We start from the raw sequence: 24,503 nt of genomic DNA, 5'->3' as shown, positions 1-24,503 counted from the left end.
ATTTCATATACTAGTATATTAAGGAATTTGAGCAAATTTATTTCAGAGTCCTGAGAACATTACATCAACAAAGTAAGATTGCACTATTGTATCAACACTTTCAAACTGTTATGAAGATATAAACATTAAATGAATTCTTCTTTATGACTAGAAAACTGTTTTTGTCTCTTTTGCTTTTCATTTTAGGTATTTTGGAAGCCATGGAGTAGGATGGCTTCTACTTTAGTTTATAGGAAAAACCACCTTGTTCTCTTTGTGTCATGTTGTTTACACTACAAAGACTTAATTTTTCTGCATTCTATCTGGCAGAGCTCCTCTCTTTAAATTCATATGTAGATGTGGGAGTAACTGCTGTCTGTCTGGAACCAGAGGAATTGACTTATAATTGAGTTTTGGATTGTTATTGTTGTGTATTCATATTCCCTGAAGAGAGACAATTGTCCTAGAGAGGTTGAGTTGTGAGCCTCAGGTGGTACAAACAGGCTGGGGGAGGGGAATCGTTGTCAAAGGGATAGAGTCCTAGAGATGATAATTAAGTTAGGTCTTGCAGCTGCTCAGGGATTGAATGGATTGTCGGACTGAAGCAGCTGCTAGAGTTGAGGGGAGAAAGAGATTAGCTCCTAATTACTGAGCAGAGGAAGATCTAGTTCAGAGACTTTCTGCAGACATTGTACAGGGAACACTTTTGACTTGGGAATCACAAAGTTTCTAGGAGAGCACTTTCAGCTTGAAGATGAGAATGAGAATGGGTCTGGGCTTAGAGTAGATAAAGCCTCTGTGTTTCAAGCATTTATTTATCAGAGGAAACTAGCTCAATCCTATGGAGATGGAATAATGTGTATGAACAATAAAGGCAATAATCTAAAGAGCCAAAGAATGGGCTATAGAATATAAGAATGGTGAAACAAAGATGATCTTGTTAGGGGCAGAATTAGAATATTGGGGACTAGCTACAATAATATAAATATTAATCATGCTCTGTTAACCATGATTGTTTTGTTCTGATTAGATAAAGCACATTTTCACCTGGCTGGGAATTCCACACCCTAGGACAAGGGAGTTCACATCAGAATGCAAGCCATCATCCTGTCCAGAGAACTGCCTATCATTATGGAATGATTTACAACCTCACGGCTGAAACAAACTAGTCCCAGAGGCACCTGCTATTTACAACCCCCATCTGCTATTACCTGTAATCGCCTTCTGCCCTCTGTGGCCCCTGCCCGCCCAGCCTGCATGACTTGTAACCTGTAATGATTATCCTGTGCCCACTTTCCTGTATCTGTGATGCCTACTTTCCTATATAAATTTTGTCCTTTCTACCCCAAATAGCAGCTGGCTTATGGTGGGGTGCAGAGCAGATTTTTGTGGATGACTGGCTGCTCTCCCATACTGCAGTATTGGAATAAATGCTCATATATGATTCAACCCTGTCTCTGCTTAATTGGCTCAAGTAGTGACAGGCAGCCTGGACCCCTTGGTGGTCCGGTTACAATCTGAGGAGACTAAGGAGCTGTTTAACCCTAAGACTGTTATGAAGTGGAAGAAAAGTAGTGAATGCCATTAAGTTGCTCTATAGTAGTGGACAGTGTGGGGCAGGAAAACTGCCAGAGAAATGAAAGCTAAGGGCTGGGCTTTAGAGGGAAAATGATTCTCTGTCCTGTGGATGGTGGCAATATGGTATTACTCAGAAACTGGGGCCAAAGGTGGGGAGCTAGCTGTCTCTGGAGGCTCTCCTGAAGTTATGTTCTAGCATATCTCAAGCTTCCTGTCTTGTTTGAGTAGCTGCCTCATGGATGTTTGTCCCTCGGCTTGCTCACTATGTGTCTTTTTAGCCCTGCAACTCACCTTTTGGTGAGCCAACTAGTTATAGTCTGGTTGAATTTTACCTTAACCTCATGCTTTAGATCCATCTGGATCTTCTTTACTGGTCAGTTATATTATACAGCATTTTGTTTCTGATAAAAACAAGATGGAATATTTATATATTCTTTATATATTTTTTCAGGATGACCTTTCATTTTGTCCCCACAAAAACCTGTAGCCTAGGGCAGTGGTTGGCAAACTCATTAGTCAACAGAGCCAAATATCAACAGTACAACGATTGAAATTTCTTTTGAGAGACAAATTTTTTAAACTTAAACTTCTTCTAACGCCACTTCATCAAAATAGACTTGCCCAGGCCATGTATTTTGTGGAAGAGCCACACTCAAGGCGTTAAAGAGCCGCATGTGGCTTGCGAGCTGCAGTTTGCCGACCACGAGCCTAGGGTATCAGTGATGGTGCTGGTGGAAATATATAGTATGCTCAGTTGAAATAATTCTGGAGAGCTTAATAACTGGACTATTTATACAGTTACTAGAGGCCCGGTGCACTCAGCCCGGCCTGCACCTGCTCCAATCTGGGACCCCTCAGGATCAGGCCTAAACCAGCAGTTGGACATCCCTCTCACAATCTGGGACTGCTGGCTCCTAACCGCTCCCCTGCCGGCCTGATTGATGCCTAACTGCTCCCCTGCCAGCCCGATTGCCCCTAACTGCCCTCCCCTGCTGGCCTGGTCACCCCCAACTGCCCTCCCCTGCCAGCCTGATCTCATCCCCAACTGCCCTCCCTTGCTGGCCCGATCACCCCAACTGCCCTCCCCTGCTGGCCTGATCTCGCCCTCAACTGCCCTCCCCTGCCAGCCTGGTCACCCCTAACTGCCCTTCCCTGCCGGCCTGGTCACTCCTAACTGCCTTCCCCTGCTGGCCTGGTTGCCCCCAACTGCCCTCTCCTGCTGGCCTGATCTCCCACAACTACCCTCCCCTGACGGCCCAATCGTTCGCAACTGCCCTCCCCTGTCGTCCTGATCTCACCCCAACTGCCCTTCCCTGCTGGCCTGATCACCCACAACTGCCCTCCCCTGCTGGCCATCTTGTGGCAGCCATCTTGTGGTGGCCATCTTGTGATGCCATGAAGGTGTCATGTGAGGGAGCGAGGACCACCTAGGCTTTTATTAGTATAGATAACTGCAATGTTAAAGGGAAACTAGCAAGTGATGTTGAAGCACTCTCAGATGGTAGCCATTATCATTCATAGGCTCCTAGGCCCCTATGCTTCAGGGGCAAGAAGAGAGAGTAAGGAGTGTAAATATTTGTAGAGGGCCATCGATGGGGTAAAGGAAACCTTACTCTAGGCAAAAGGATTTAGCCAACTCAGGATAAGCTAGCAGGGAGGGAGCTGGGGGAATAAAAGCCCTGAATTCATTCTCTTGATGACCTCTGACCTCCTGCCAGAACCTCCCATATTATGAACCCAATTTGAAGTCAAAATTAAAGCCCACTGATACAGCACATGCAAGTTAGATTCCTGGGCTCACAACTGTAAAGAAGCAGGAAGAAAGTATTTGGAGGGGAAAATGACCTAGTTCAGCCCTACTAAATGGAGACTCAGTGAAATTGAATGACTTGTCTAAAGCTCTATATTAAATTAAAAACCCTGACTCATCTAATGAATGCACTATCCAAAATCTTTCAAAATATATATTATCTCTTTGGCCAGTGGGGTAACTTAGACTCTCTAAAGTCAACAATGATTGATAATTGTTTCTAGATTGACTGAATAAAATGAGTTTTTAAATATAGAAAATAATTAATTTGTACTAATATTGCATTGAAGAACTAGACGAAATATTAAATTTTATTTTTTAAAAATCTGTTTTTGCAATATATATTATTGGCTATTTTACCAGCAGTAATACTTTTGTTCACAGTATCAGTATACAATTACAAAGCAAGCTTTAATTTGTGATTTAACTGGTATCTGAAAAATTAGAAAGCATGGTACACTTGGAAAATACTTTCCTAATATTTATGCTTGCCATCCATCAGTATTGTTCCTTCCTTCAAGCTTACTTAATGATGCTCAGAAAACAAGGATTCTATTTTCTGAATTTAAAATTCTGAGCCAGAACATATACCATCCCATTGTTATGAAGTCATTTGCTTTCTTTTTAAAATAATCTTGACATTGATTTATTAAACTCTTACATGGGTAGAAATAACTTCAAACAAAAATGTTAAGAAATTTAGAGGTTTCTTTAATATAGCTTCAACCTATAGATTTTATATATTTATTTATTTATTTTAAATTCTTTATTATTTAAAGTATTACATATGTCTCCTCTTCCCATTAACCACTCCTGGGCCACTCCCACCCCCCACTTCCCTACCGTCTGTATTCATTGATTATGCTTATATGAATGCATATAAATCCCTTGGTTTATTTCTTATCCCCACTGCCACCCACCCTCTCCTGCCTTCCCTCTGAGGTTTGATGGTCTATTTGATGCTCCTGTGTATCTGGATCTATTTTTGTTCATCAGATTATGTTGTTTATTATCCTACATAATAAAAAGGTAGTATGTAAATTACCATCACTCCGCTACGCCCACGATTGGGCCAGCGGGAGACACAGGGGGCGGGACTCGGGGTGGCTGGGGTGGTGATTGGGCCAGCAGGACTCTGAGCTCGCGTTGCCAGCGGCGGCGCGAGCTTAGCGTCTGCGCCATGGCTGTGCTGCAGCACAGATGGGCCTCTGGGGCAGCAAGCCGGGCATTTGGAGGTTTGGAGGCGACGCGGGTGGACGGGCGTCATGGCTCCCGGGGGAGGAGTCTGGTGGCAGTTGGGCTGCAGGAGCACGTGGCCGTGTCCCGATGTCCACAGAGGACGCGGGTTTCCACGAGGCGGCGGCAGCCCCAGCCTTCCTGGGCAGGAGGCGAAGGCAAGACCCCTGCCTGGGCTCCTGCTGCAGGAGGACCATGCCCCTGCCCCGCCTCGCCCTAGGGGCCCAGGGACTTAGGAGCTGCCTGCTACACCGGGTCCCGACCAGCGGACAGACAGCCTACATGTGCATGATTAAATAATGCACCGGGCCTCTAGTATTCTATAAATGAGTGAGATCATGTGATATTTATCTTTCTCCAACTGGCTTATTTCGCTTAGCATAATGCTTTCCAGGTCCATCCATGCTATTGCAAATAGTAAGAGTCTTTCTTTTTTCATATAGCATAGCATTCCATTATGGAGATGTACCACTGTTTTTTAATCCACTCATCTGCTGATTGGCACTTAAACTGTTTCCAAATCTTAGCTATTGTAAATTGCGCTGCTAGGGGTGCATATATTCTTTCTGATTGGTGTCTCTGATTTCTTGGGCTATATTCTTAGAAGTGGGATTACTGGGTCAAATGGGAGTTCCATTTTTAATTTTTTGAGGAAACTCCATACTGATTTCCATAATGGTAGCACCAGTCTGCATTCTCACCAGCAGTGCACAAGGGTTCCTTTTTCTCCACATCCTTGCCAACACTTGCTGTTTGTTGATTTGTTGATGATAGCCATTCTGACAGGTGTGAGATGGTACCTCATTGTCATTTTGATTTGTATCTCTCAGACGATTAATGACTTTGAGCATGTTTTCATATGTCTCTTGGCCTTCTGTATGTCCACTTTTGAAAAGTGTCTATTTTAAGTTTTTTGCCCACTTTTTGATTGGATTGTTTATCTTCCTTTTGTTAATTTGTATGAGTTCCCTATTAATTTTGGAGATTAAACCGTTATGGGAGATAACATTGGCAAATATGTTCTCCCATGCAGTGGACTCTCTTGTTGTTTTGTTGATGGTTTATTTTGCTGTGAAGGAGCTTTTTATTTTGATTTAGTCCCATTTGTTTATTTTCTTCTTAGTTTCCATTGTCCCAGGAGCTGTTATAGGTAAAGATATTGCTATGACATATATCTGATGTTTTGCTGCCTATGGATTCCTCTAAGATTTTTATGTTTCCCGTTTTAAGTTTAAATGCTTTACCCATTTTGAGTTTATTTTTGTGTATGGTGTAAGTTGGTGGTCTAGTTTCATTTTTTTGCATGTAACTGTCCAATATTTTCAACACCTTTTATTGAAGAGACTGTCTTGAATTCATTGTATGCTCTTGCCTCCTCTGTCAAATATTAATTGAGCATAATGGCTTGGGTTAATTTCTGGGTTCTCTGTTCTGTTCCATTGGTCTCTACGTCTATTCATGTGACAGTACTAGGCAGTTTTGAGAACAGTGGATTTATAATATAGCTTGATATCTGGTATTGTGAACCCTCCAACTTTGTTCTTCTTTCTCAGGATAGCTGGGACTATTCAGGTCTTTATTTTAAATTATTTTTTCAAATTCTTTATTGTTTAAGTATCTTACCTAATAATAGAGAAACATGTAAATTGACTGTACCTCCGCTACGCCCACAGCCAATCCGAGTGAGTATGCAAATTAACCCAACAAAGATGGTTGTTAATTTGCATACATATCTGGGTCCTGGGAACCTCCTCGGCATCCAGGTCATTCCCAGCTGGCCATCTGAGGGGCTGGGGGGGTGCCTCCTTCCCAAGCCTAAAACCTCGGGAGGAGGCTTTAGGCTTAGGAAGGGACCGAGCCTGTGATTGGAGGGGTGGGGTCCCCTTTCCCAAGCCTAAAGCCTTGGCTGGAGGCTTTAGGCTTGGGAAGGGGCCAAGCCTGTGATGGGAGGGGCCTCCTGCCAAAGCCTAAAGACTGGGTAGCCCGAGCCTGTCCCAATGGGAAGCGGGCCTAAGCCATCAGTAGGATATCCCCTGAGGGCTCCCAGTATGTGAGAGGGGGCAGGCTGGGCTGAGGGACCCCTTCCCAGTGCACAAATTTTATGCACCAGGCCCCTAGTTACATATAGTATTACATAGGTCTCCTATTTCCCCCATTGACCTCTCCCCAACCACCACACCCCCCAACACATTCCCTCACTCCCCTACTGTCTGTGTCCATTTGTTATGCTTATATGCTTGCACACAAGTCCTTTGGTTGATCTCTTAGCCCCTCACCATCTCCCCTGCATTCCCTCTGAAGTTTGACAGTCTGATCGATGCTTCTAGGTCTCTGAATCTATTTTTTTTCATCAGTGTATATTGCTCATTATATTCTACAAATGAATGAGATCATGTGATATTTATCTTTCTCCAACTGGCTTCATTAGCTTAGTATAATGCTCTCCATGTCCATCCATGCTATTGTGAAAGGTAAGATTAGTTTCTTTTTTACAGCAGTGTAGTATTCCATTGTGTAGATATACCACAGAATCCACTCATCTCCTGATGGGCACCTAGGCTGTGTCTGAATCTTAGCTATTGTAAATTGTGCTGCTGTGAACATAGGAGTGCATATATCCTTTCAGGTTGGTGTTTCTGATTTTTTTGGATATATTCCTAGAAGTGGAATTACTGGGTCAAATGGGAGTTTCATTTTAAATTTTTTTTGAGGAAACTCCATACTGTTTTCCATAGTGGTTGCACCAATCTGCATTCCCACCACCAGTGCATGAGAGTTCCTTTTTCACCACGGATTCTCCAGCACTTGTCATTTGTCAATTTGTTGATGATTGCCATTCTGACATGGGTGAGATGGTATCTCATTGTTGTTTTGAATTGCATCTCTCAGATGATTAGTGACTTTGAGCATGTTTCATCTCTCTTCGCCCCTTTTTTATTGTTTAAAGTATTAGATGTCTCCTTTTTTCCCGATTTACCCTCCCCCAGATCATTCTCACCCCTGAGGGCAAGCCCCCACCACCCTAGTGTCTGGGTCCATTGGTTATGTTAATATGCACGCATATAAGTCCTTTGGTTGATCTCTAACCCCCCATCCCCTGCCTTATCTCTGAGGTTGAACAGTCTGTTCAGTACTACCTTGTCTCTCGATCTGCTTTTGTTCATTGGTTTATGATGCTCATTATGTTCCACAAATGGGTGAGATCATGTGATGTTTATCTTTCTCTGACTGGCTTATTTCACTTAGTATAATAATCTTCATTTCCATCCATGCTGTTGCAAATGGTAAGAACTCCTTTTTTTACCGCAGTGTAGTATTCCATTGTGTAGATGTACCACAGTTCTTTAATCCACTCATCTACTTATGGGCACTTAGGCTGTTTCCAAATCTTAGCTATGGTGAATTGTGCTGCTATGAACATAGGGGTGCATATATCCTTTCTAATTGGTGTTTCTAGTTTTTTGGGATATATTCATAGAAGTGGGATTACTGGGTCAAATGGGAGTTCCATTTTTAATTTTTTGAGGAAACTCCATACTGTTCTCCATAGTGGCTATACCAGTCTGCATTCCCACCAGCAGTGCACAAGGGTTTCTTTTTCTCCACATCCTCACCAGCACTTGTCATTTGTTGATTTGTTGATGATAGACATTCTAACACATGTGAAATGGTATTTCATTGTTTTGATTGTATCTCTCAGATGATTAGTGACTTTGAACATGTTTTCATGTCTCTTGGTCTTTTTTATGTCCACTTTCAAAAAGTGTCTATTTAGGTCCTTTGCCCATTTTGTTGATTGGATTGTTTATCTTCATTTTGTTAAGATGTATGAATTCCCTGTAAATTTTGGAGATTATATCCTTATTGGATATAACATTGGCAAATACGTTCTCTCATGCAGTGGGCTCTCTTGGCTTGGGTCTATTTCTGAGTTCTCTGATCTGTTCCATTCATCTATATGTATGTTCTTTTGCCAGTACTAGGTGGTTGTGAGAACAGTGGCTTTGAAATATAGCTTGATATCTGGTATTGTGATCCCTCCAACTTTGTTCTTCTTTCTCAAGATTAGTGTGGCTATTTGGGGTATTTTTTTTTATTATTCCATGTGAACTTTTAGAGAGTTTGTTCTAGGTCTGTGAAATATGCCATTGGCATTTTGATGGGGATTGCATTAAATCTATAGATTGCTTTGGGTAGTATGGACATTTTAATGATTTTGATTCTACCAATCCATGAACACAGTATATTCTTCCATTTGTTTATGTCTTCCTCTCTCTCTTTTTTCAACGTCCTGTCATTTCTGAGTACAGGTCTTTTGCTTTCTTGGTTAAGTTTATTCCTAGGCATCTTAATTTTTTGTTGTTGCAGTGGTAAAAGGGATTATTTTAATTTCTCTTTCTGTGGGTTCATTATTGGTAAAAAAAAGCCATAGATTTCTGGGTGTAAATTTTGTATCCTGATACATTGCCAACTTCATTTATTAAGTCTAATAGTTTTTTGATGGAGTCTTTAGGGTTTTTTATGTACAATATCATGTCATCTGTGAATAATGACAGTTTTAGTTCTTTTCCAATTTGAATGCTATTTATTTCTTCTTCTTGTCTGATTGCTATGGCTAGTACTTCCAGTACTATGTTGAACAGAAGTGTTGAAAGTGTACATCCCTTTCTTGTTCCTGTTCTTAAAGGGAATGGTTTTAGTTTTTGGCCATTGAATAAGATGTTAGCTGTAGGTTTGTCGTATAAGGCTTTTATTATGTTGAGGTATGATCCCTCTATTCCCACTTTGCTGAGAGTTTTCATCAAGAAAAGGTGTTGGATTTTGTCAAAGCTTTTTCTGCATCAATTGATATGATTATGTGATTTTTATCTCTCAGTTTGTTTATGTGTTGTATCATGTTTATTGATTTGCAGATATTGTACCAGCCTTGCATCTCCAGAATAAATCCCACTTGATCATGGTGTATGATCTCTCTAATGTAATGCTGGACCCAATTTGCTAATATTTTGTTGAGTATTTTAGCATCTTTGTTCATTAAGGATGTTGGCCTGTAATTCTCTTTCTTTGTAGTGTCTTTATCTGGTTTAAGATTAGGGCAATGCTGGCTTCATTTCTTTTGTTATGGCCTTCACTTTGAATTCTATTTTGTCAGATATAAGTATTGCTAACCCAGTGTTGTTGTTTTTTTCATTTTTGTTTGCCTGAAAAATTTTTCTATCCTTCATTTTCAGTCTGTGTGATTCCCTTGTTCTGAGGTGGGTCTCTTGTAGATAGCATATATATGGGTCTGGTTTCTTATTTATTCAGCCATCTGGTGTCTTTTGATTGGAGCATTTAATCCATTTATGTTTAAGGTTTATTATGTATAGGTACTTGTTGGTATCATTTTTTATTCTTTATGCTTGTGTTCCTTCTCCCCTTTATACTTCTTCTTTTTACAACAGTCCCTTTAGTGTTTCTTGCATTGCTGGCTTGGTAGTGATAAACTCCCTTAGTCTTTTTTTTTTTTTTGTATGTGAAGCTACTGATTTCACCATCAATTTTGAATGATTGCCTTGCTGGGTGGAGTATTCTTGGATTCAGTCCCTTGTTTTGTATCACTTTGTATATTCATTCCATTCCCTTATAGCCTGATGTGTTTCTGTTGAGAAATCATTTGATAATCTAATGGCAGATCCCTTGTAAGTAATTCTCTATCTCTCTCTTGTAGCCCTTAAGATTCTCTCTTAGTCAATGTTTGGCATTGTAATTATGATGTGTCTTGGTCTGGGTCTTTTTGTATTCGTCTTGTTTAGAACTCTCTGTGCTTGTGTGATTTTTTTTACTTTCCCAAATCAGGGAAGTTTTCTGTCATTATTTCTTCAAGTAAGTTTTCTAATTATTTCTCCTCTTCTTGTCCTTCTAGCACACCTATTATATGGGTGTTGCTTCGTTTCATGTTGTTATAAAGTTCCCTTAAACTTTCCTCCTGCTTTCTAATTTTTTTCTCCAATTGCTTTCAAGATTGGGTTTTTTTTTTCTACCCTGTCTTCTAACTCCCTGATTCAGTCCCCCACTTCTTCTAGTCTACTCTTGAAACTTTCCATTGTGCGATTTTCTCATCCAGCCCATTTAGGAACTATATGACCCTTACTCTGAATTCTTTCTCTGACATATTGTTTGCCTCCATGTCATTTAGTTCTTTTTCTGGTGATCCCTCCTTTTCTTTTCTTTAGGTCTTGTTTCTTTTTCTACCCATTTTTGCTGTCTCTTTCTGGCCCTGGGCTCCCTGCTTGGAGCCTGAGGGGTTGAAGCCTCTAGCAGTTCAATGATCCAGGACTTGCTAGACCAGAGGCAAAACCTGCCTTGAGTTTCACATCTTTATTGTCTCTGCTGTGAATTTTACCCCCTTCTCCCACAGTTCTGGTTCCTCAGTTGTCCACTTCTGATTCTTGGGTTTGGCTTGGGCACATGCACAGTTCCTCTGATATATGATACCCTGTGAGGGCCAGGAGCCCTCTAGCATGCAATTCACTGTGCAGCCCTGGTACCCAAAGCAGTATGGCTCCCTAGGATCCTCTGGCAGTGCACATGTAGCATGGTCCTATGACCTTGGCTGGGCACACCTGGTTGCACTGGCAGCTCTGATATTGGTGGGGGTAGGGTGCTCTCCTGGAGACAGCTCTGTGCATGCTGGAGGGAGCAGGCCATGCCAGCCCAAAGGCTCTGTCCATGCCAGGAGCAGAGCCTGCACCCACAGAAAGCTCTGACAGTGCCAGGGGTAGGAGTCTACACTGGTCTCTGGCTCTGTACAGGGGTGGAAGATCAGGCAGGAGTGGGGTACCCCTGGTTTGCACTCTCAGCCTGAGGACTTACAGTGTGGGATCCTGGGACACCAGGTTTGGGCTCTGGTAAGGAGGCACCACTCTGGAGGTCTTTCTTGCATACACTCACAGCAGATGTCTGGTACCCACAACGTTGTATTGTACTGCTCACTGCCAGGGCAAGGTGGTGGTTCCATGGGGATTATGGCTACAAGCGGCTCCCTGCACAGGTCTGGGGGTGGTGTCCGAGGTCTGTGTGTTGGCTTGGCTGCACTTTTGGCCTCTGTTGCTCCCCTCTACAGATGGCATGTGTTGCACGCTAAAACCCCACTGGCCTGGGAGTGCCTGGAGCAGTAGCAGAGGCTCCCTGTCTAGGAGACCCCAATCTGTCAGTCCCCCAGACTCTTGTGATGTCTAACTGTCCCTCACACCCCCCCACACACACACATCACACATGTCCACACATGCCCCTCTTGCTCCTTTACTCACTCACACTCCCTCCCTGCCATCCTGTTGGCCGCCATATATGAAATCTCATTTACTTTCTTGTTCCACAATTATTAAAGGCAATATTGTTCTTCTTTCAGTTAATTAGGAAGTCTAAGTAATTTGAGTATTCATTTCATTGTTAAGATCTATTAATTGATTTTAGAAGATTCAAGAAGTCCTTTAGTACAATTTCTTAGAGGAATAGTGTAATAGAAATAATCATTTATAGTAAAAATAATTGATCAAAGTCATACTTCTTTAATATTGAAAAGACAGCATGTTTCAATACTTTGAACAATCTAGTTTAGAGAATTCAAGTCTCTTTCTTAGATCCCAGAGGCATTTACCCCGAACAAGAGTTTCTCACACACAAACTGTTTATTTGGGATTTAAAAGGTGGCTTCAGCATATGCATCCTCTGGTCAGGACTGTAGTTTTTATATATATACTAGAGGCCCTGTGCATGAAATTCGTGCACTGTGGGGGTGTGTCCCTCAGCCCAACCTGCACCCTCTCCAATCTGGGACCCCTCGAGGGATGTCCGACTGCCCGTTTAGGCCCGATCCCACCAGGATTGGGCCTAAATGGGCAGTTGGATATCCCTCTCATGATCTAGGACTGCTGGCTCCCAACCGCTCGCTTGCCTGCCTGCATGATTGCCTCTAATCGCTTCTGCCTGCCAGCCTGATCACCCCCTAACCACCCCCTAACCATTTGATCGATGCCAAACTGCTCCCCTGCCAGCCCGATTGCCCCTAACTGTCCTCCCTTGCAGGCCTGGTTGCCCCTAACTGTCCTCCCCTAGTCGCCCCTAACTGCTCTCCCCCAACTGCCCTCCCCTGAAGGCCTGGTCGTTCCCAACTGCCCTCCCCTGCCAGCCCGATTGCCCCTAACTGCCCTCCTCTGCCAGCCCAGTCATCCCTAACTGCCTTCTCCTGCAGGCCTGATTGCCCCCAACTGCCCTCCCTTGCAGGCCTGGTCCCTCCCAACTGCCCTCCCCTACTGGCCTGATCACCCACAACTGCCCTCCCCTGCTGGCCATCTTGTGGTGGCTATCTTTGACCACATGGGGGCGGCCACCTTATGTGTTGGAGTGACGGTCAATTTGCATATTACCTCTTTATTTTTATATATATATATATATATATATATATATATATATATATATATATATATATAATATATGTCATCATTATCATCATCGTAGTGTCCTTCCTATACAGAGATGATATTACTGACTTAAAGTCACTCAGGTGTGTTCTTAGAGATATGCTCTCTATAACAGGGTAGTTTTCTGCTATTTAAGCCACATAAGTCACATATTATGCCTTTGTTCTTCCTGTGATCAATAGGCACTAACCTTGGCCCTAATGACATGATGCTTTAACTGACCTAACTGCTTGGTCCAGTATATTCTATCTCTGAAGAATTTTCAATAAGTTTTGGGATACAAAGAAGAAGAAGATACAAAAATTGCTTAATGTTATATTTGAAAGATAAAGTTCTGAGATGTGAGTTTGCATTTAAGGAAGAGAAACACATAGGTCTCTGGCCTAGGGAAAAAATGCTTAATGTGCTCCAAACATGCTCACCTGACTTTTGCACTGGGATTTAGAGCTCAAATCTCAGGTAATAATTAATCATTACTTTGTTTTCCTTGCTTTGGCTTGCATCTAGCTATCTCTCAGGGATCTTATGGAGAAAATGGGTAGGTAGGCCAGGATTTTTGTATTTCACTGGGTCCTCTAACTGTATACCTTGTTAATAGTATCTCAGTATTAGCACAACACTCTCCAATAGGAGCCTATATCAAAGTTGTGAACTGAAGACGGCAAAACTGAGTTTGCTTGAGGTCCTTCCTTGTTACTAGTATTTTATCTTTTCCCCTTACTAATTCTATCTTTCAATTCCTCAGGATCGTCTGGTTACAGATTCCCTGGATTTCAGACTTCCAATCTTCCTTTATCTTTAGGTGTCTTCATTCTACTGGTTCGTGTCAATATTCCTGAATTCTACACCGTGCTAAGTATTGACTTTTATTCTTTGCATGTCCTGACTTTGGCTTTCCTACTCACATGTGACCTACAGCCTTATTCTTGCTTTCAGTATCTGAATTCACCATGAAGATTAATTAACTAGCAGCTTCCATATCTATGACTTTGTTTAACCTGTTACCCTGTGGCCAAACTCATTGATCAAAGCAGTCCTGTACCTTCTTCTATCCTGTATTTTCAATCTGATCCCATCTCTTCTGGTCTGTGCTCATCACCCCACTATTCAAAACTTGTTGGAACTTCCTCATAAATTATACTGGATCAAGCAGTTAGTAATGTCTCAGTTGGCTTCCTAAGAACTTAGACATTAAAAAATCAGATCCAACCAGTGCCCAGGAATCTTATCAATCATATCACCATTGTTCCTCTATAGAAAGGAGTGATGGGTGAAAAAAAGATGTTGGAATTGAACCCATTTCCTTGGAGGTTGACAGTTCACATGGTTAATGATGGAAAGAATGGGATCTGGTTGTAGCAGATTTGAGCACTCCCCCACATATGGGCTGTGTGACTTAAGAAAAGTCTCTTCAAACAAATTCTCAGAGCTTTAACTTACCTGTCCATAACATGGGGTTTACTACTACCATCTATTTCAGAAGGATGGTATGAATATCAAATGAGAGTATATATTTACATACATATACATAAATATATATACACACATACATGTGTGTGTAAACACTAAAGTAAAACAACAACCAACTTATTGAGAGAAATTTCTCTTTGCTCAGTCAAAGAAGAAATAAGATTGCGAAATGAGAGTTATTTTATTTTATAAAACTCAAACTTTGGGGTAAAACATGATACTGAAGGAAGTCTTCAGCCTCTGGCCAAGACTGAGTAAAAGAGAATAGATTTACCCTCTGGCCTAAAAGAAATTTAAAACCATACAAAATATATGAAACCAACAATGGTTTTCAAGACACTGTATATCAGACAGTGAAGAACACTGATCCCCGTGTCACAGGAAACAAATTAAGTAAGCCCTACAATTACTCCAGCTTACTGCTGAAGGGAATTTCCTGTCTGTGACAGAGAATGGGGGGTGGGGGCGGGCCATGCTTAGTCTTACACAGGACTTGAATAGTTCTCATTTCCATTAGTGAGAATGAAAAACCTTATAATTCATTGGGTATTTAATAGAGTATTCAGAAATATTTTACCTTAGTAGTAGGGCAAAATTAGCCTTAGATTAAACACTGTTCTGGTGCCGCCTAACAGGTATCAAAACCAAGATCTGAAAGGATAAAATTTTTCCAACCAATTTGATTACATCCCAGAATAAAGCTCAAAAATATTTATAAAAAAATATCTAGCATTCAGAAGTTAAAACTTTCAATGTTTGTCATCCAAACAAAATGAACAGACAACTGATGAAATATTATTTGTCAATAAAAATAAATGAAATACTGATACATGCTATAACATGGATGAATCTTGAAACATGTTAAGTGAAAGAAACCAGTCACAAAGGACCACATATTTTATGATTCCATTTCTATGAACTATACAGAATAAGCAAATATAGAGAAGCAGAATGTAGACTAATGGCTGCCTTGGTCTGGGTTGGGGGTAGCTGGGGAGGGGATTCAAGGGGTATGATGGCTAAGGAGTGCATGATTTATTTTTGGGATGATGAATATGTTCTAAAATTGATTGTGGATTGTGATGGTGCATAACTATAAATATACTAAAATATTGAATTTTCTATTTTAAATGGGTAAATTTTATGGTATGTGAATGGTGTCTTTAAAAAGCTGTTAAGACTCTTTTGGTGGTGGCTCACGCAACTCGCACGCTCTGCCGGGGAACATGGCGGATATGGAAGCAGTTACTTTGCCCAAGAAGCATAAAAAGAAAAAAAAAAAAAAGAGTTCAAGTCAATACCAGAAGAAGATGTTGCAGAAATCCAACACATTGGAGAATTTCTTATCAAATATGAATCCAAAGTGGCTCAGTTGGACACATTTCAGTGTTCCCTGTTACTGAAGAATTTTGATAAGCTAAATATAAGGATGACACACTATATGCCTCTTGCTTGTGGTTCAAATCCTCTGGAGAGGGAGATTGGCGATTATATCAGGACAGAGTTCATTAATCTTGACAAGTCCTCTAATCCCTCTTCCCATGAGGTGGTAGCCTGAACCCGACGAATACTTTGAGTGGAGAAGACAGGACACAGTGGTACTCTGGATCCCAAGGTGACCAGCTCTTTTATAATGTGAATAGAATGAGCCACTTGCTTGCTAAAATCGCAACAGAGTGCAGGCAAAGGGTATGTGGGAATTGTCCGGCTGCACAATGCACAAAAGGGGAAGCCATCTGCATAGCTATTGCATTAATGACCACAGCAGTGATCTCTACCTGCGACCATGGGATAGTAGCCAAGATCAAGAGAGTGATCATGGAAAGAGACACTTACCCTCGGAAGTGGGGTTTAGGTCCAAAGGCCAGTCAGAAGAAGCTGATGATCAAGCAGGGCCTTCTGGACAAGCAAGGCAAGGCCACAGCTAGCACATCTGCCACCTGAACACAGGAGTATGTTGACTACAGTGATGCCGTGAAGACAGAGGCGGTTGCTCCACTGGTAAAGGCCACAAAGCAGAGACAAGAGAGTGAAAGTGACGAGACTTCACCAGAGTCTCCAGAGCCTCCAGAGCCAGTCAAAGAGAAGGAGAAGGAAAAGGAGAAGAAAACGAAGAAGAAGGAGAAGAAGGCCAAAGCCGCTGCGGAAGATGCAGGTGAACCAGCAGATGGGGACAGTGATACCACCAAAAAGAAAAAGAAAAAAGAAAAAGAAAGAAAAAGAAAAAGAAAATGGAAGTCGCTTCTGACTAGTGGAGATCACTTTAAACACTGTGCCCAGCTGGGAGGAGAAATTAAAGCCTTATTGAGAAAACATAGTTCCTTTTGTTCTTAAAGGGTGAGAGCTGAGGCACATTTTAGCTGCTAGCTGAGACCTAGTGATGTTACCTGGTGTGGTCATCCCATCTTGTCCTGTTTTAAGGATATAAGTACAGGAGGCAGATTGGATACCACCCACTTCTCTCCTTGGGGGAGGGGGGAAGCCTCGCCTTCAGACCCTGCACTGCCTGGTAACCAACACAGCTGTTTCCTGAAAGCTGTTCTAACTCCATCCTCCTTTACTCATTCGCTTCTGCCACTCCCCCATGCCCTTCTGTTAAAAAAGTTGATAACAATTGCACAGTGAAATGGTCTAGAGTAAGTAAAAGAATAGGACAACCATGTTGTTTGCTGGGGTAAATCTCCAGCGTCTTATGAGGACAGTGGGCTAGGCTGGTGTCAGCTCTACCTTTGTTATTCCATGTGTCTCCCAGGTAACGGCTGGCAAGGACTCCTGGTCTTCCACCTTTCCAGCTATCACTGTCCCTCTGGCCTAGCAGTTGGTGCACTTATTCCAGCTGGCATACAATCTCATGTACCTCAGTCCATCTGACTACTTGTGTTTGTGACAAAATCCAAACTGTATTCTCTTGTTTCTACCCTCTTTCTTTCACAGGATGCAATCAGTCCTTGCTGGGAAAAGGTGGTTGTAATTTTTACTTATTAAAGTTTGCTTACTATGTTTTTTTTAAAGTGAAAAAATAAAAAGCTGTTAAAAATTAACAGATATGCAAAAAGTAGCAAAATACAATAGAGCGAGGGATAAAAAAAATCAATCAATTGAAATAGACCCAGAAATGACACATGATAAAATTAGTACACAAGGACATTAAAATAGTTATAACCATATTTAATATGTTTAAGAAGCTTGAGCATATTAAGTAGAGACATGGAAGATACAGAGAAGACCCAAATCAAACTTCTGTAGATGATATAATGTATGAGATGAAACACTCACAGATGGGATTAAGAGCAGATCAGATACTGCAGAAAAAAAGATTCATGAACTTGAAAACAAAACAAATTATTCAAAATGAAATGCAGAAAGAATAAAAGACAGAAAAATATATTGATCAGAGCATCAGTGAGCTGATGGACAACCTCATGTGCCTAAAATATGTGAAACTGGAGTCTCAAAAAGGGATAGTTGAAAAAAAATTTAAGAAATAATGGCTGAAAATTTTCCAAATTGAATAAAAACAAAGCATCTAGAGGTATGAAAAGCTGAACAAACCTCAATCTCAAGATCAAAAACATGAAGAAAATTACCCCAACACATATCAAAATCAAGTTTTTCAAAGCCAGTGATTAAGAGAAAATAAAAAATTAGCCAGAGGAAAAGTGATACTTTATGTACATACAAAAGTATGGAGGACAGCAAATTAATAGTTAGAAATAATTCAAGAGAGAAGACATTGGTGTACCATATTTCAAATGCTGAAATAAAACAAACAAAACCTGCCAATGTGGAATACAGTGCCCAGAAAAAATATATTTAAAAAAATGAAGATGAAAAATTAAAACATCAAGTTGTGCAGCTTAAATATATAAAACTTTTTTTGCCAGTTACATCTAAATAAACTGGGGGAAAAATCCCCTAGCCCACACCCCCCCCACACACACACACAAAGGTGAAATAAAGACTTCCAAATATACAAAAGCTGAAAAAAATTATCACCAGCATATCTGCACTACAATAAATGTTTAAAAATTATTTCTGGCAAGAAGAAGATGAAACCAAATAGAACTCTAGATCTACACAAAGAAAGAAAGAGTAATGGAAATTATAATAACTATGTGAATAAATATAAACACAATTTTCTTATCATTTAAAGATTTTTAAAGATAATACATTGTTTAAAGCAAAAATAATGTCAATGTACTATGGGATTTATAACACAAGTAGAAGTAAAATGTGTAAAAAATGTGCAGAAAACTGGTTCAAGGAGCAGCAGCCACATGCAGCCTGCACCTGTCCAATGAGCAGCAGCTGGGTGAGTGGCCCGCACCTGTCCGAGGAGCAGCAGCCACACGTGCAGCTCACTCCTGCCTGAGGAGTAGCAGCCACGCAAGCAGCCCATGCCCCATCCAAGGAGCAGCAGCTGCACGAAGAGCACCAGCCTGGCAAGCAACCTGCCTCTGTCCAAGAAGCATCAGCCTCATGAGCAGCCCACACCATTTGAGGAACAGCAGCAGCATGCAGCCAGCCCCAAACCAAGGAGCAGCACCCATGTGAGCAGTCCGCCCCTGTCCAAGGAGCAGCAGCCACATGAGCAGCCCACCCCCGTCCAAGGAACATCAGCTGTGTGGGCAGCTTAGCCCACCAGCCAAAGGAGAAATCACTGCTGCGGACAGCACCCACCAGAAGAGCCACTGCCAACTGAGGAGCAGCCACTTTAGCAACCACCTTAGGAGCAACCACAGCCCGAGGAACCACAGCCACCCAAAGAGCAACTTATGCACAACTTGACATCTAGATCCCTCAGTGAGACCAAAAATGAGTAGACAAAGAAACCCCCAAAGAAAAGAAAAGGTGGAATCACCAAAAAAAAAAAAAAAAAAAAAAGCAGCTAAGTGAAAGAGAGGCAAGAAATATGTCAGAAAAAGAATTCAGAATACAGGTTATACAGTTAATAAACCAGATAGAGGAAAAAAATCAACAACTTATGTAAGAATCAAGAAGAAATGAAGAGTGATATAGCTGCAATAAAAAACACCATGGAAAGTTTCAACAGTAGACTAGGAGAAGTGGAGGACTGAATTAGCGAATTAGAAGACAGGGAAGCAAAACATACCCAAACTGAATTGCAATTGGAGAAAAAAATTAAAAGACAAGAAGAGAGCCTAAGGGAGCTATAGGACAACATGAAATGAAGCAACATACGAATAACAGGGGTGCCAGTACAACAGGAGGAGGAACAAGGGTTAGAAAACTTATTTGAAGAAATAATGTCAGAAAACTTCCCTGATGTGGGGAAGAAAAAAGTCACACAAACACAGAGAGTCCCAAACAAGATGAACCTGAAAAGACCCACAGCAAGACACATCATAATTATAATGGCAAATATTCAGGACAAAGAGAGAATCTTAAAGGCTGCAAGATTGAGACATAAAGTTACATACAAGGGAGCTACCATTAGATTATCAAATGATTACTCAACAGAAATACATCATGCCAGAAAAGAATGGAAGGAAATTTACAAAGTGATGCAAAGCAAGGGACTGAATCCAAGAATACTCTATTCAGCAAGGCTATCATTCAAAATTGAAGGGGAAATAAGGAGCTTTGCAGACAAAAAAAAAAAAAAAAAAAAAAAGGCTAAAGGAGTTTATCACTACCAAGCCAGCAATGAAAGAAATGCTAAAGGGACTGGTGTATAAAAAGAAATAAAAAGGTAAGAAAGAACACAGGCACAAAAAATAAAAATGGCTACAAACAATTACCTTTCAATAATAACTTTAAATGTAAATGGACTAAATGCTCCAATCAAAAGAGATCGAGATAGTGAATGGATAAAAAAAACATGACCCATATATATGCTGTCTACAAGAGATCCCCCTCAGAACAAGGGACTGACACAGACTGAAAGTGAAGGGATGGAAAAATATCTTTCAGACAAATGGAAATGAAAAAAAAAGCTGGGGTAGCAATACTTATATCTGACAAATAGACCTCAAAGTGAAGGCCATAACAAGAGATAAGAAAGGGAATTTCATAATATTAAAGGGATTGATACAACAAGAGGATATAACCCTAATAACATACTGTATATGCACCAAATACAGGAGCACCCAAATACATAAAAAATCTCCTGGAAGATATCAAGGGAGAGATCAAAAACAATACAATACTAGTAGGGGACTTTAATACCCCACTGACATCACTGGATAAATCCTCTAGACAAAAAACAGTAAAGAAACAGCAATCCTAAATGACTCACTAGATCAGATGGACTTAATTGACATCTTCAGAACATTTCACCCCAAAGCCATGGAATATACGTTCTTCTCAAGTGCACATGGGACATTTTGAAAAATAGCCCACATATTGGGTCACAAGAAAAGTCTCCACAAATTCAAAGAAGATTGAAATCATATCAAGCATTTTCTCAGACCACAATGGCATAATATGAGAAATAAACTACAATAAAAACAATCCAAAAAATTCAAACACTTGGAAGCTGAATAGCATGCTATTAATCAGTTATTTGGTTACCAAAGAGATCAAAGAAAAAATTAAAAACACCCTGGAAACTAATGACAATAAAAACAAAACAATCTAAAATCTATGGGACACAATGAAAGCAGTCCTGAGAGTGAAGTTTATAGCTCTACAGGCCTACATCAAAAAACAAGAAAAAATGGTAGTAAATCATCTAACTCTACAACTCAATGAATTAGAAAGAGAGCAACAAGAAAAGCCCAGAATGAGCAGAACGAAGGAGATAATAAAGATCAGAGCAGAAATAAATGACAGAGACCAAATAATAATAATAAAATAATAATAATAATAATAACACAGATAAATGAAACCAAGAGCTGGTTCTTTGAAAGGATAAACAAGATTGATGAATCTCTAGCCAGGCTCACGAAGAAGCAAAGAGAAAGGATCATTCTTTCAAAATCAGAAATGAAAGAGGCGAAATAACAACAGACCCCCCACAGAAATACAAAGCATTGTGAAAAAATACTATGAACAATACTATTCTAACAAACTAGACAAACTGGAGGAAATGGACATATTCCTAGAAAAATACAACCTTCCAAAACTCAATCAGGAAGATTCTAAAAATCTCAATAGGCTGATAACTATGGGAGAAATTGAAGCAGTCATCAAAAAGCTTCCAGCAAACAAAAGCTCAGGGCCAGACAAGGAGTTTTACCAAAACAGGGGAGTTTTACCAAACATTCAAGGAAGAACTGAAACCTATACTGCTCAGACTATTCCAAAAAATTCAAGAGGAAGGAACACTTCCAAGCTCATTCCATAAAGCCAGCATCACCCTAATACCAAAACCAGATAAAGATAACACAGTGAAAGAGAATTATAAGCCAATATCCCTCGTGAACATAGATGCCAAAATCCTCAACAAAATTCTAGGAATGGGATTCAGCAGCACATCATAAAGATCATACACCATGACCAAGTAGGATTTATCCCGGGGATGCAATTATGATACAATATCCACAAATCAATAAACATGATATATCCAATAAAGAAATTGAGAGATAAAAATCACATAGTCATATCAATTGATGGAGAAAAAGCATTTGATAAAATCCAAAACCCTTTCTTGATAAAAACTCTCAGCAAGGTGGAAATAGAAGAATCATACCTCAACATAATAAAAGCCATATATGACAAACCGACAACCAACATCATACTCAATGGGCAAAAACTGAAACCATTTCCTCTAAGAACAGGAACGAGACAGGGATGCCCACTCTCACCGGTCCTGTTCAACATAGTACTGGAAGTGCTAGCCACTGTGATCAGAAAAGAAGAAATAAAAGGCATCCAAATTGGTAAAGAAGAAGTAAAACTGTCCTTATTCACAGATGACATGATACTCTAAAATAAAAAACCCAAAAGACTTCAGCAAAAAATTATTAGACTTAATAAATGAATTTGGCAATGTATCAGGATACAAAATCAATGCCAAGAAATCTATGGCATTTCTATACACCAATAATGAACTTACAGAAAGAGAGACTAAAAAAGCAATCCCATTTAAAATTGCACCAAAAAATTAAGATACCTAGGAATAAACTTAACTAAGGAGGTAAAAGACCTATACGTGGAAAACTACAGGACAGTGAAAAAAGAGATAGAGGAGGACATAAACAGATGGAAGAACATACTGTGTTCCTGGATAGGTAGAATCAACATCATTAAAATATCCATATTACCCAAAGCAATCTATAGATTCAATGCACTCCCCATTAAAATACCAACGGCATATTTCACAAACCTAGAAAGAACTCTCCAAAAATTCATCTGGAATAAAAAAGACCCCGAATAGCTGCAGCAATCCTGAGAAAGAAGAACAATTTAGGTGAGATCTCAATACCAGATATCAAGCTGTATTACAAAGCTACTGTTCCCTCAGAAAAGATGGCGACCTGCAGGAAGGTAGGGAGAGAGTGTGAGAGAGTGAGGAACTCATTGAGGAGAGTGTAAACGTGTGTGGTGTGTGTGTGTATGAGCTAGGGTCAGTTAGATTCTGCAGGTCTTCCAAGGGGCTGCCAAACCGGGCAGTGTTAGAGGGCGGAGCCCCGCGCACAAAGCGGACACTTCTCGGCGGTGTGTGCAGGCATGGAGACCACACCATCTTGTGAAACAGAGCTGCCTGAGACTAGGATCCTGGCTTCAAACACAAACCAGGACCCTGAAGCCACTGGGGACAGAGAACTGCTATCACAGCTCCTGACCCACAGACAACAAGAATCCAGAGTTCCCGGCAGCAGATTTCCATGAGTCAAAGAGCCTATCCCCTTCCCCGCAGGCTCACAGATAGCGCCATAGTAACTGATAGACCCGCCCCTCGCCCAAGCTGCAGAGTGCCTGTGCACGCACAGATGCGCTCCCCTTCAGGGAATTTAGCTCTTAGGACAAAGCTCCTCTTCAGGGAATCTGAGAGCACTCATGGAGGACTCCCATTCGAGGACTTTGGCATGCAAGACGCAGCCCCCCTTCGGGGAATCTGAGAGCACTCACGTAGGGCTCCCCTTCAGGGAATTTTGCGTGTGGGACACAGCTCCCCTTCGAGGAATCTGAGAGTGCGCACGGAGTGCTCCCCTTCGGGGAATTTGGTGTGCTGGACACAGCTCCCCTTCGGGGAATCTGAGAGCTCGGCGCACGGAAGCAGCTCTCCTTCAGGAATTCGAGAGTGTGCGAAGCCCTAGCCGGTTTGGCTCAGTAGAGAGAGCACACATAGGACGCAGCTCCACTTCAGGGAATTTGGCACGCTGGCCATAGCTGCCTGGGATCCCTGACTCACAGCACATTCACACTAAGAGCCAGTGACTCCAATTGTTGGTGCATGCACACACAGGGACCCTGATTCTCAATAAGAAGCCACACGAGGCAACAGAGACTCTGACACTCGATTCTTGGTGCAGACACAGGGAAATTCTGACTCCAGGCACGTGCTAAGGATCTCATTTTCAGCACATACCAACAGTGTGGTGCAGACAGGGCCCCTGATTCTAAGTGTGCACACGACACCACATGGAACACCGGGGACACTGACCCTGCGAAAGCCTGGTTCCCACCAAGCAATGGGAGCCACACGTCCTATTGTCAGAGCACTTCAGTGAAACTCAGGTGGTGCGAAGTTCCCAAAGCACACGGCCCAGGTCCACAGAAATTGAAGCTTGAGCTTTCTGGTGATAGTCAGAATGGGGAGACGAAACAATTCACAGAGGAAAGAAAATGAGGAGTCGCCAAGAAAGTAAATTAGTGAAACTGAAGCTTACAACATGACTGAAAAGGAGTTCAGAGTAATGGTCATGGAATTTATACATCGGATGGATGAGAAAATCAACAACTTATGCAAGAATCAGGAAGAAATAAAAAGTGATATAGCTACAATCAAAAACACCATGGAAAGTTTCAATAGTAGACTAGAAGAAGCAGAGGACCGAATT

At 41.2% G+C, this 24,503-nt stretch overlaps 1 pseudogene; it reads left to right on the top strand.

Moving 5' to 3' along the window:
- Positions 1–15,761: 15,761 nt before the first annotated feature.
- Positions 15,762–16,787, top strand: LOC129149431 (H/ACA ribonucleoprotein complex subunit DKC1-like; annotated as a pseudogene).
- The last annotated feature ends 7,716 nt before the right edge of the window (positions 16,788–24,503 follow it).

This window comes from Eptesicus fuscus, chromosome 1 (genome assembly GCF_027574615.1).
Source record: "Eptesicus fuscus isolate TK198812 chromosome 1, DD_ASM_mEF_20220401, whole genome shotgun sequence".
In the NCBI taxonomy this organism is placed as follows: domain Eukaryota; kingdom Metazoa; phylum Chordata; class Mammalia; order Chiroptera; family Vespertilionidae; genus Eptesicus; species Eptesicus fuscus.
This window is presented reverse-complemented; position numbering and strand designations above follow the sequence as displayed.